This window comes from Rissa tridactyla, chromosome 4, assembly GCF_028500815.1.
Source record: "Rissa tridactyla isolate bRisTri1 chromosome 4, bRisTri1.patW.cur.20221130, whole genome shotgun sequence".
Classification (NCBI taxonomy): domain Eukaryota; kingdom Metazoa; phylum Chordata; class Aves; order Charadriiformes; family Laridae; genus Rissa; species Rissa tridactyla.
Genome location: NC_071469.1, coordinates 62,712,017 through 62,725,004, shown reverse-complemented (window position 1 = coordinate 62,725,004; position 12,988 = coordinate 62,712,017). Strand labels below are relative to the sequence as shown.

Sequence of the window (12,988 nt, the reverse complement as noted above, 5' to 3'; positions counted from 1 at the left end):
TAGGACAGCCTTGAAACCTGTTTGAACCGTGCTGTTGTGACAGACGGCATCCTGCGTGTGTGCACGCTTGCATGAGAGTTTACTAATACGTATAATGTTAATTACCCACTTCTGTCCTGAAGCAAGGCTGGGAATGAATTTCAGGAAAAGAGATGTTTGTTTTGCGCGGGCGCCCACATCCCATACACTTTCAGTCCTGAGGAAATTGCCCCGTATCTCCACCCTGTGTCCGCTCGTGCCTGTAGCGGTAGGCAGTAAGCAGGGAGAAGACACGGAGCTTACGGAAACCCATGTACCCTCCGTTCCTCCGCGTCCCCCAGCATGGAAAGCCTGACCAGCAGCAAGCCCAGGGTCTATCCGCTGCTCCCGCCTCAGCTGAAGCCGTACAGCTGTTGCCTTAGTGGAGAGAGGGATTGGATTTCACAGGCTGTGTAATCTGCGACAGCGCTCTTTGGCTTGGGGATAGCAACAAGCCTCACCCAGGCTCAGCCATCCCCTTTCTGCCCGTGGAGGAACGCCCCGGTCGACATAGAAGGAAAATTGTTTGCTGAATTTCTGCACAGCCCTCCTTCCAATTGCTGGAGAGAGAGGGGGAGTGTGAAAGAGAGAGAGTTTAAGGCAGGCTCTGCACTGGTGTTCTGGGCTATTTCAACTTCGGGGCAACTTTAGAGAACTTCAGTTATTTTTGGTAAGTTTTGCTTTTTTTTTTAAACAAACCTCTCTCTCTCTCTCTTTCTTTCTTTTTAATCTCTGATGCAGATTGGTCAAGTTTGCAGTAGATGATGGGCTTTTTAAATTGCAAAGAGATGTGGGCGTGCGTATGTCACGTCCTTTGATACAGAAACGGGACATTCTGATTATAAAGACATAATGTTCCCAGCTGCTGTACTTGATAAGCGAAACCTGAAGACGCTGCGTGTTAAGCGATACCACTGGGGAAAAGTATGGCCAGAACTTCAGCCAAGGTGCATCCCACCTGGCGTAAAGCTTTTTCTCTTTCCCGCGTGTGGGACGAAGTGAGATCAGGGATGAACAAATGTGTTCAGCCTGCTAAAAAGTTTCTGATGTACATTTTTAATGCAGGGGTTTCAAGCTTGTGCACTAAGCCTCCCAAAGCTTTCCGAGGGATGTTGGTTCTCAGTCCCATACGCACCCCTCCATTCAGTAATCTCTATTCCAGATCGTGCACGTTGTTTTTCCTGCTTCCTCTGTCTGTATACTTAACCCATCGTTGATCTCAAAGATAGTGAAACTCTTCCTTGTAGTACAAAGAGCCATAGTCCCAGTTGTTGCAATGAATTACAAGGTGCAAATTGCAATTTACTTGTAGTGAAGTTGGTTTGTGATGAATATGAGTTTTCTGTTACTTATTTTCCCCATAGATATGATTGGATTTTTATAGTATCTGTGCTTCTACAGGAGGAATTCTATTTGTGTTGATATTATATCTCAGTAGATACCGTTTGCAAGATATATACCATAATATACTGACTTGGCACTAAGATCCCTGTATGTTAGTGGTATTCGAGACTAAGATTAACCTTGAAGCATTTAATAGACCGATCCATAACCTTGTCAGTAGAAGCGGGATCCTGTATGCGTTCACTGCAAGGCTGCTGAGGCTAGTTCACAAAATGCTAGGGATTTTTTTCTGTCCACCTGTCCAGGTTCTTTGCCCCATCCACATGCCTTAGTATGTTTCTGGACACATGAATGCAGATGATCAGGATTTGTATCTGTAGCCACCTGTAGAAAGAATGAAAAGCACATTTTATTAAAGCTTTGATAGAAAAGAGAAAAAACATTAGTCACGTGAGAAGACACCAGAAGTCTACCCCTCTACAACAAAAATAGCCATTTTTCTTTATAATTTAAGAAAGAAGAAACACAGAAAGTTGAAAGGTGCCTCTTAAGAGATACAGCACTTAGCTTACCATCACCTGTTGCATATACGAGGGAAAAGTTTTAAGTATTGCCTTGCTATATCCTTACTATAATAATGAAAACGTATAAGAAATTTTGCAGATCCAAGCAAATTAGAGGAAGAGCAGCTTACGACAGCCAATTTTCTTCCCAAATCTATCCTAACATAGGTCAAAAGTCCAGGACAAAAAAGTTTCAGATGTTTAACAGCACAGGAAAACATATCACCTCTCAGAATTTATTGGTTTTTATTAGCTATGTTTAAAAATGATAAGTGTGACTGGAACTTTTAATTGCAGTAACTCTATAACAATGGAGTTAACAATAACTCTTCGGCAATAAACTGAGCACTATAAATCTGCTCGAGGCACTCTGCAGTGCTGACATGTTCCAGGATGGCTGTAGCTTTTCTGTCGAAGCATGTAGATTTGTTAGCTAAAATTGCATTTTACTATCTTTGGTGTGGCACTCTCGTAAAGTAAACTCTGCTATTAGATTACGAGGCTTGTGTAAATCTCCGACTGAAGTCGGTTTGACTCTAGTCAGTGCTCGTAAGCAATCCATCGAGGATGGCTGCCTTCCAACCTCCTCTGCAGCGGGTGTTAGCGTCTTTTCAGTCAGACGGGGCAGCGGTAACTTCTAGCACTGATTCGCCGGGGGGTTGGAGGTGGCACGTATTTTCTGCTTTTAATTGTCTTGGACGCTCAATCTGTATTCACAACTATGAGGTCAACGTGCCTCTATTCACTTTTGGCTGTACTTGAAGCTCATCGCTGAAAGAAAATCCAGCAGTCTGTTAATACATGGTCAGGGGAATAGCTCTGATCTGAGTTAACCTCCTCTTGACCGCAGTGGGTTCAGTGCCCCGTGCTCGGTGTGAAGAGGCCGGACTCAGAGGCACCCTTCTGCGGGAAGCCACGCCGGGAACTTCACTGCCACTTTACTTAACATTGTCACTGTGAGTTGAAGGAGCAGAACATACAGCACTGGGATCTTCCTTGAACCATCATGTCTTCTGTGAAGCCACAGGAATGTATGTTCCCTTGGTTTGAACCTCTAAGGATGCATAGAGATTTGTTTTTTTTTTCCTTTGAGTTTTCTGCTAGGGCAAAGAAGTCAGTTCATCCTATGCAAGCGTAAAACACTGAGGGATTTCAGTAAGATTTTTTCCAGGATTCCTTACATCAGGAGACCTAAATAATCAGAACACAAGGCACTGTATTTGAAAGGTGTGAAAGTTACTGGCTTATATTTTGAGTAAATACTTGAGTAAATAGTTTCTAGATGTAAAATCTATCTATTTTTGCATTGCGTTATGATGTCCCTCACATCAGGGAGCAGCAAAATATGCACTGGAAAAATCAAGGGTTCCCCCTCTGGAAAAGCATCTCACTGTGTTTCTGGGCTCCATGTTGATGGTTCAATCCAAACCAATAAGGCTGCAAAAGGCCTCAACATTAGCCCTGCTCTGCGCGAGGAGGGGACCTGGCTCTCTGCACCGGCACAGGCAGATCGAGCAAGGGCGAGCTTTTGCTTTCAGGCAGTTTGACACGTCCCTGAGCCCTAGTGCACTCAAAAACTGTTTTCCTGACAACATCATCTAACAACTACTACTTTTCCGGCTTCCCTTAGCTGTAACTTCCAATCTGCGTAGCAGGCTTTTCCCTCCGAAGCCGAGTGGTGGAGCAGCACCAAGCGATGTAGGGGATTCAGCTCCTGTCGGAGATAAGATTAAACCCTACCAAGACTAGGTTGCCATCTCTCCACATGCAGCAGAAATCAAGACAACATTCTTGTGGCAAGAAAGATCCTTTGGATGACCCACAGCTGTGCCTAGCCCCGGTGCAGGAGGATTACAGCTGCACCTAGGGAAACTTGCTAAATCCACATGTTTGCACATCTCACTCCGGATTTTAAAGTCAAGGCTGGAATTCATTATTTTATATTGGAAAAAAAAACTTCAGGCTAGGAGGAGACCTTTCACATACTAAATACTTCCTACCAACATGTTTACTTCCTGAAAGGAGGGTATAGGCAGCCAAATATCTGGAAGTAACCACTGACTTATTGCAGAAGATGGGTCTACAGTTTTCCATCCGAAAAGGGGAACCCATGGGTTCACCATCAAAACCTGACCAAACATGTAGTCCAGAGTGACTGGAACACGTCAACATATTTTAAGGTTATTATGGCATGTAAGTAATAAATAAACCAAGGTAACTGATAGGGGACCCATCTGCTCCCATAGCATAGGGATGGCAGCTCTGCAGGGAGCAAGTCCCAGGCCACGGTAACAGCCCAAATCGCAGCGAAATTCCACAGAGCAGGAATGCAAGTGCCTGAAGAAGAGCAGGCACCGAGCCCACTTCATCTGCCCAATAAAGATAGCAGTGTCTTCAGAGGGCAAAGTTATCTGTTTTTCAAAAACACGAACAAGGAGATAAGGTTTATATGATTTCCAAGCCTGCTGATAAATGCTTGAGACGCCAAAGACATAGTAACTGTTCTTCACTGCTGGGCAAATGTTGTTTCTTCTCTGTTGTTAAGAGAGCAAACACCACTTGATTTTGATAGCGGTGGGCTGTGCCTGACGTTCGCAGAGTCAGGGGAGCAGCTGTTATCCATGCAGCCATCTGATTTTAAATACCTTTCTACCTGTGCACTGACCTCTCAGCCCTCCCCCTTTGAGGAGCAGTATGGTTGTGGCCTCACTCAGCCAGCACCGAAAAGCAAAAGGTTTCAAGCTGCATGAATTTCTTCCCATTTCTACAAGTCCTAGCTAAATAGTCTAATAAACCACTATGGATATAAAATCTTCCACCTTGCAGTGAGTCCTGAAAGCTCACACATTTTATTAGTCCAGCCATCCCTATTTTCCCTAAGTATCCCATACTCCATACCAGCCCTAGCAAGCTAATATCATTCCGCTTCCCACAGGTCACGTCTTCATTTACTTGCTGTGTGGTTTGCCCCAGCACCCAGCCCTTTAACTGTCAGCCAGGCACAAGGCTCTACTTTTCCCGCAAACTACGTACATGCAGGAACTTTTATTTTCCTTGCCTCATGTCATTCTCATTTTAAGCCAAAGAACCAGTCCTAGCAGAATTACTTGGAGGATTGAATTCCAAAATGGAAATTTTAGCATGAAGAAGAAACTCAAAGGACACGCATGCAGGAGTAAAAATTAGAGTTTGGTAGTGAATGGGATAATAACTTTTCTATGCAGCAAGAACTGCTTTAACTGGTGTTTGCATTATATTCTGAAAGAGAAAAATGTCTAAGTGGGATTAAGCATCATTATTTTGAAAAATAGTGAGAAACTGGCTTTTCGTGGACCTCAAAGAGCTTAGCAGCTCTCCCTCAGATCAGATATTCACCCAAAAGGTTGTGTTGGGTTTTTTGTTTGAAATACGTGCAGGTTTATTGGAAAGTATATGAGCCGAAGCTGAAGGTCTGTGAAATTATCACAAGAAAGCTAGTGGTTTCGATTGCTCATATTTCCTGGTATGAGCTGAGCTTTCCCTATTCCCGATTCTAAAATCAGCCAAAAGCAAATAATTTACAAGAGCATAAAAATGTCATTAAACATTCCCCAAATATTTTCATATATGTCAGAGTGGATCTGATTTATGCTTTAGTGAAAGGTTGCATTGATTTTTATATGAAGTGTGTCCTCACACTCCTTAAGGTTGACTTTTTCACATAATGGGCTTGATTATGAGAAAAAAAAAATCATTTGCGCAACAAATAGCTCAACAACTCAGTGCCTAATTAGAGTAACCAGTTAGTCAGATCCCATTTTGGAGGCAAACTGGGCATTTTCACATGAGAATGACTACATGCGGCATTTGTACGCGTGGTGATGAATGGCTACGAAGGCAATGGTGCGTGCAGTTGCGATGCTAGCTTATTAATCAGTCTTTCTATGAACAGACAGTGCTTGAGTGATTGTGAAGAGTAATACAATACGTTCCTAGGCTCTGCTGTCACACTCTTCTTTTGTGGCCTACAAAATTATTGCCTGTGTAAGTGGTGTAAACCAGACTTTTGAAAGTTATTTCACACACAGGTATTTGTAAGGGGACATGTCAGCGATTTACAGAGCTGGATGGAGGCAGGACCCCCACAGAACTGTTATGAAAGGAATACAGTTAGTAATGGCACTGTGATCTTACATCTATATTTGGATTATATGTCCACAGTGGATTTAACAACTGCTTCAGTCAGTCTAAGAGGAATCTGTGAATGAAATGGTTTGGATAGAGATAGGAGAAGAAATCATACTTTACTTTTAAAATTATCCTTCCTCAGAGATTAAAAAGAAGCTTTTGGCTAACTGTACTGGGTTATGCCAGGAAAGCTCATCACAGAGATTAGGGCATTAATTACATAATTACAATGTATACATTGCATGCTTCACCAACCAAATATCTAAACCTTATTTATTCTAAATAAACCTTAAATCCCAGAGAATAAGCCTAGCACTTGCAGATAAGCTCAAGAATGAATGTAATCTCTCCTAAATATACCAGCTTGTTTCTTAGAAAGAAAACAGGGTGCTTGGTGCATGTGACAACAAATCATCACTGGGTCTTGTGGTGAGGAGATCAGAGCAGCCATCAGGAGGATGCTCCGAGGATCCCAAGCAAACAGCCCACAGTACATTTTCCTAGGATCTCTGCCCATGCTCCCCTCTCCTTCTCTCCCTTTCTCCCTTTTTCTGCTCTGCTACCATGGATAAGCAGTCCCAGTCCTGCAGAATCGCTCACGTCCCAAGCATGTGGCCAGCCCTCGTCCATGGGGCTCATCCTGGAGACGTAGAACATTGTTCCTGTTCTGCTGCTGCTGAGCCGCATGGGTGGGTGTGTGGAGGATGCACAGGGTATGCCTATTCAGGAGGCCAGGGTGGTCAGAGAGTATTGGAAAATACAGCATCCCAGAGTGGCAGGGTCTCAGCAGCTGTAAGTAGGGGGAATCTGGTAGCACAAACGTTGTCTGGAGGGCAGCAGTGTTTTGTCGTTTTGGGGCCAGCACACATTGCTACGTGTGTAAGCAGCATTTACGTGCCATACAGGCAGTGCCTGGCAAGATGACAGCCCAGTCAACCTACGGGCTCTGGAGTATGTTGCCGTACAAATGCAGAAATCGCTCTCTCTCTTGATTTAAAAAATGATGCAATCCCTCTGTTTCAGCCTAGGGCCATGGCTTGCCCGGGAAACAGCTGCACATCGCAGCAGTAGGCAAGGCTGCGGTGGGCAGATGGCCAAGCAGATGGGTTGGTGGTTGAGCAGGTGGGGTGTTTGCGTGCAGGTAAATGGGGCTGAGCCTGGCAGCGTGATGCTGGCAGGGGCGTTCAGGGCACTCATCCCTGGAGGGACGCAAGGTGCTCTGAAACAGAAGGCTTGAAGTAGCTGAGTCGGATGAACTTGTTGGATGTGGACCATAGCTGACGGCAAGGCTTGGGTAGGAAAACCTGCAGAAAAAATACAGCACCCGTGAAGGAAGCTTGTGACAGGCCCACCTTGACGTCCTTTGCAGGCTGGTATCTCTGGGGTCAGTCTGCCCAGCAGAGGCAGCGCTGAGAGAACGTACCCCGGCAAAAAGGCAGGTCTGGGGAGCAGGGGAGCCCACAGCATGCCCCACAGCCACTGCCTCAGCAAGACTGCCTAAAGGTGCCTGCAAACCCTCCTGATACAATGATGGATTCAGAGACGACCCTGGAGCAGGGACAGAAGCAAATGGCAGGGGAAAAAAAAAAAACAAAACAACAATGATTTTGGATTATTTCTCAAGGGCATTAAAGAGAGCAGCCAGCAGGGCCACACAAACACACGTCCTGCCACAAAACGGTGAAAACCAGCATGGGTGTGAGACAACCTCAAGCAGCAAAACCCCCTCCTTGCTCCTGTGAGCAACCACAGCCTTTCCAGGCCAGGGGAGACACCTTGTAGGTGCTGCATCAGACGCAGGTGCCGTAGAGCTGTAGTGGGATGTAAGCAGCAAGACGCACAGCAGTCCTCACAGCGGGCAGGGGTTTTGGGGTATTTCTACTGACCGCCGAGCTCAGCTGTGTTTTATTAATTTCTTTGCGCTCCTCTGTGCCTGGGGCTCATTGCTGGTTCATGTCCGGTCTCAGACCCACTTTGAAAAATGGGGCTTGGAGCCAGCAGATCTCCGCCCTGCCGTGTGATAGGGAAGCAGTGCTTCTGCAGCGCTCTCCCAAGTTGTGACATGTGTTGAAAGCTGGTCTTCTGCCAGCGGTCCTCTGTGTGGGGAGCTGCAGGTAACACCTCTCCACCCTCACGCTGGTATTCCGTGGCCTGGGCTGACATAAGTCAGGCCCCTGGGCAGCACACGCAGGTAGAGCCCATGAGCCTGGGCCTGGGGCTTTCATTTGAACCAGAGCAAAGGGAGGGCAAAAGAGGTATAAAAAGCCAGGAGCGTTTCCTCCTTCCCACAAATCCCTCTCTTTTAAATGCCCAATAAGGGATGGAGAGGGAGGGAAAACTATCATACTCTAATCCAAAACAGGAGCTGGCTGTCACACCAGCACAAACAGACCACGCTAACTCCTCCACCAACCCTGTTCCTGCGAGGAGACAGAGATGGACTGCGATAAGGTTTTGGCTCTTGGACACACTTGGAGCTACATGCGAGGCCAGCGGGGGCCTGCGCGCTCAGGGGAAGGGAGCTGGGACTTGCTAAGTTGGCACTGACAAATTACAGCAAGGAGCAATGTCCGTAACCCGGCTGCAATAGCTTTGAGGAGAAGGAGCGAGAGTTTCCTGCTCTGCGGAGGCTTTGCAGAAGGCGGTGTCACTGGCACGAAGGCAGACTCCAATCTGTCAGATTTACTATTGTTGCAAAAAAATGGCACAACCCAGCCATGTTTGTCAAGACTTATTCTTGTCGTTTATTGCTGCTGCAGTGTGATGGCAGGTTAAGGTCCCCACCGTGTTAAGTGATATACAGCCACCTACCCGGATATGCCTTGGAGGACTCACAAGCTTTGTGTCAAGCAAGTCGAGCAAAACGGAGGTGGCAGTAATGAGGAAATAGTGGAAACAGTTTTACAGGGAAAGAAGGAAGCTTTTTTAGGCTGCATTTTGGTTTGCTTCGTTGTCTAGAAGATCTCAGAAAATCTCAGTCATAATAAATCCCTGTTGGCTGGAGAAAAGCTGTGGAAGCAGTTATCCAGCATGTAGGTTCATGCAAAGTGGTCGTGGTGGAGGCATATGGTACGACTGAGCACAAGCACTGTAATCTTGCCATGTGTGGGATCTCCTGCTGCTGTCCTGCGGAGGGGCAGAGACCTCTGCTTGGAGACCTGAATCCAAAATCTTGTGTACATTTGTTTTCTAGTCGTGAAAAATGAGGGAGTTCTGCAAAGAGGAGTTAAGCATTTTAGGCAATGTGCAGCTGCTGAAGTTTTCGTTCCCACTGTCATGCCCTTCGGATGTTCAGTGGAGAGAAGGATACAACGTGTAACGCTGCATTTCTTTTTAACTTCTGTCCAGCTCCCCTGAAGTATCCTTCGGTAGCCAGAGCAACACATTGGCCATGGAGTTATAGCAACGGCAGCATAACACCTACAACTCCCAGCTGGACTTTTATGATGACAGGCAGGAAAAATGGAGTGGCATTTGCCTTGAGGGCAAAAAAAAAGGCAAGTGAGAGCGTGTTCAACTGCACAGAGACCTGGACTCACCTTGGGCTGGCAGCAGTAAGGATATTTTGCTGACAGGACATGCCGTATTCCCATGGAAATGAGATTTACATCGCTTTTGTAAAACACATGGAAGTGGCCCTCCAACAGACACCATAGATAGCTTAATGAGCAAATCTTAAATATTTAGACATGTTCTCTGCAAAATAAATTCATGGAAAATTAATACTAATTAGACATCAGTCTTTAAGCAAACCTGAGTAGACTCAATGGAAGAACCATCCTGACAGACCTTCCTACCTTTCAACACGCTAAAAAGGTATAGAGGCTTGTTTTACATCTATACTTGCAAAAATCATGATGCAGTATTTTAATTTTTTTAATAGTAGTAGATCAACCTATTCACCGGCTGAGTTGCAACAATAGTATTTTTGTAATTGGTTCTTTGTAAAGTCATGAAATACATATATACAATGCATATCTATATAAAAGTAATAGATGAGTTTTGCACTGATAGGCTAGTTGGCAAAGAAATCACTTTTAGTTGTCCATTAGGGCTGGATTCAATAGAAATGTTGGCTGGCTTCACTGCAAGCCTTGGAAACCAACGGAGTATTCAAGGCTTAGGCAGTCAGATGCCTGCTTTAATTTCTATTGACAAAGGAAAAGGAGGGATGAGTAAATGTAAAACATTTCCTTCCAGCATTGAGCTAAGAGAGGCAGCATGGTGCAGGGAGGAGGTGGAATCCAGGACATCTGGGTTGTATTTATTGCTGGCTCTGCTGCCAACTTGCTTTGTGACTTTGAGCAAGTCGGGTTTTTTGCTTTGCTACCTTGCTTTCTGTAAGGCAGGGAGAGCTCGCCTGCTTTCACATGGTGCTCTGGGCAGGTGTAGGGAGTTTCTTGGTGATCACGACTAAATGGTGCCGTCGCCAAACTGGCTTATTCATATGCGCCAGGCAATGCTGGGTGATGGATACCCCAGAGGGTGCAAGGGGTAGCTATATCCTTTGAGACCCCAGAGAGAAAGATGCTCATTAAGTAGCACTGCGCCTGCACAAATACAAATCCGTAAGCACTAGTAACCAGTGCGTTCTGGTACTACAGATCAGAAAGTCATTCTGGGCAGGAGCTGGGTTGGCAACCTCTTTCACCGATACTTATGATCTCTTATTTCATTTACTACACCACTCCCAGGGAAGAGCAGCTGCTTTTGGGGTAAGTCACAGGGGATGAGGTTGCTATGTTGAAATAGTCTCTGTGTGGTGCTTCCAGTACCCAAAGCCGTTTTCAGGTTCTCAACGTGGAGGAAAGAAGCCTGGCATCTTTTCTTTTTCTTTTCTGTAAGATGTATTTTCTGCCAAATGTGAAGAACTGAAAAAACATGTGAAAGCAAAGAGAGAGTCATATATGGCCTTCTGCATGTCACCAGCAATTGCTCTGTAGTCCAGAAGTGATGTTTAGGCCATAGCTGGAAAAATTCTGCCTGTATCTTATTCGCCTTTGTTTTTCACTTTATATAACACTGATGCCTTAATGCTACTTGCTGTATACATCAATTGAATTAATGGCTAATCTACAAAATGCTTGCATTTTTTTCTAAAAGTATTTAGTCTTACAAGGATGCAGGCGTGACTACTGTGTGCAATGCTGTGTGCTCTGCTGGATTTTACAAGACAGAATCCAAGCTGATCTCAGCCCATGTCACAGTCTGAATTACAAGATGAATGCGATGTAGCATGCCATATATCACTTTCATTTCGGCCAATAGATGTCTTGCTTGAGTAGGCAGAGAATTAAATATCCATACTTCAAGATTTGATCTTGTGACACTAAATGACCAGCAGGTATCATCCGAGTCCTACAGATTTTTGTGAGCTTCCAATTATGACACTGTCCTGTTTAACCTGCTGATGGGTCAAGATGTCTTTCATGAGCATTCATGAACACTCTCCCTTGGAAAAACTTGGAACACTACGGGTTGGTCAGATGTCCCACTCTGCAACGCTGATCTCAAGACTCTGTGCTGAGGGTTGGGACAGATGATGGAAGAACTTGCCATGAATTGTGATAATCATGTGCTTTTATGCACAGTACAAATCTGTGAATAAAGATGCAATATGCAGTCTAGAGCCAGAGGAATTAATACCAATAGAAAACATGGATAGAAACGGATCTGTATCTATACACTCTGCAGCGATAATCCTGTTTTTTTCACCCATGAAAGAAAGAGGTTATTAAGAGTAACAGGGCAACACTAGTATAAATTTTGCCTGACATAATGTAGCTTTGTTGTAAGCTATCCTCATTTAGGAATCACTTAGGCTGTATTGATCTTTCCCTCTTCTGCAGTGTAGGTAATTTATTCGTCTTCCCATGGTAACATATTTGGCAACCTGAATCAGTCAACTGAACTGGGGTGCGAAACACCTGGGTCCAACCTCTGATTTGGTGGGTAGCGCAGTCACATTGCCTCTCCGCCACTGACTCCCACTCTCTGTCCATCCTCCTCTCCCTTTGGCTCTCCCCATTAGTTCGACAGAAAGCTCTTTGGGGCTGGCATTGTTCTCCACTGTGTATTTGTACAGCATAATAAGGTGTCAATCTTGGGACAGGCTCTTGGAAACTACCATAGTGTAAATTGTAATAGAAATTAATTAAGTGGATACCAGTGTCCAAGGTGTCAAGGCAGAGTGTAAAAATGGTCTTGAGTAAAGTGGTCTGAACGTTTTAAAGTGTGATCCAAAGCTTCTCCAAACTTCAGAGGCTTAAATCTGTCCCTTAACACAGAGACAGGACTTCCTGCAATGTACTCTAGTCCTGCACAGACAACTTTGCAATGTGAAATAAAAGCCGTATTTGAATCGTCATGGGTTAAAGCCAGTTATTCCCACAGTTCCCATTTCCTAATGTTTTCCACTCATGATGTTCTTCGCTTTTAATGTTCGTAGTAACTCATGCCAAAAAAGGTGTTTCCTATCATGTTCTCCTCACATTGTGTGTTGTGGTTGGTTTGGGGTTTTTTTTTATTCCATATTTTCAATCCCTGGAGAGCTAAGGTTAGTCATAAACATGCTTTTGGCTATCAGATTCATGTGTGGTTTGCTATAGCAACAAACAAAAGCATTAGTCAGAAACTGGCATGAAGCTATAAACACATTTCTTTTTTTTGTGATATTACCCAGAGTTAGCTTAATTTATGTGGTACACTGTTGCCACAGGACTGCATCGTAGTTAGTCTATTATGCTTGTTGAATAGGAACTTTGTAGAAAACCCAGAGAAATAAGCAAGTCTGTTAACTGATGTTGTCATCTGAAGATCACAAGCCAGATTCTGCTATTGCACTGCTATAAATCCAGCTGAACTCCTTCAGAATATGCATTCAGATCAGAGTAGAA

General features: G+C 44.7%; 1 protein-coding gene across 3 annotated transcripts in view; it reads left to right on the top strand.

The window, feature by feature from the left end:
• Positions 1–261: 261 nt before the first annotated feature.
• LOC128908900 (protein AHNAK2-like) overlaps positions 262–12,988 on the top strand; it is a 58,048-nt gene continuing 45,321 nt past the window's right edge. For all 3 annotated transcript variants that reach the window (XM_054199882.1, XM_054199880.1, XM_054199881.1), the window contains exon 1: positions 262–688. The gene's annotated coding sequence lies outside the window, so the exon portion shown is untranslated. The remainder of the gene's footprint in view (positions 689–12,988) is intronic.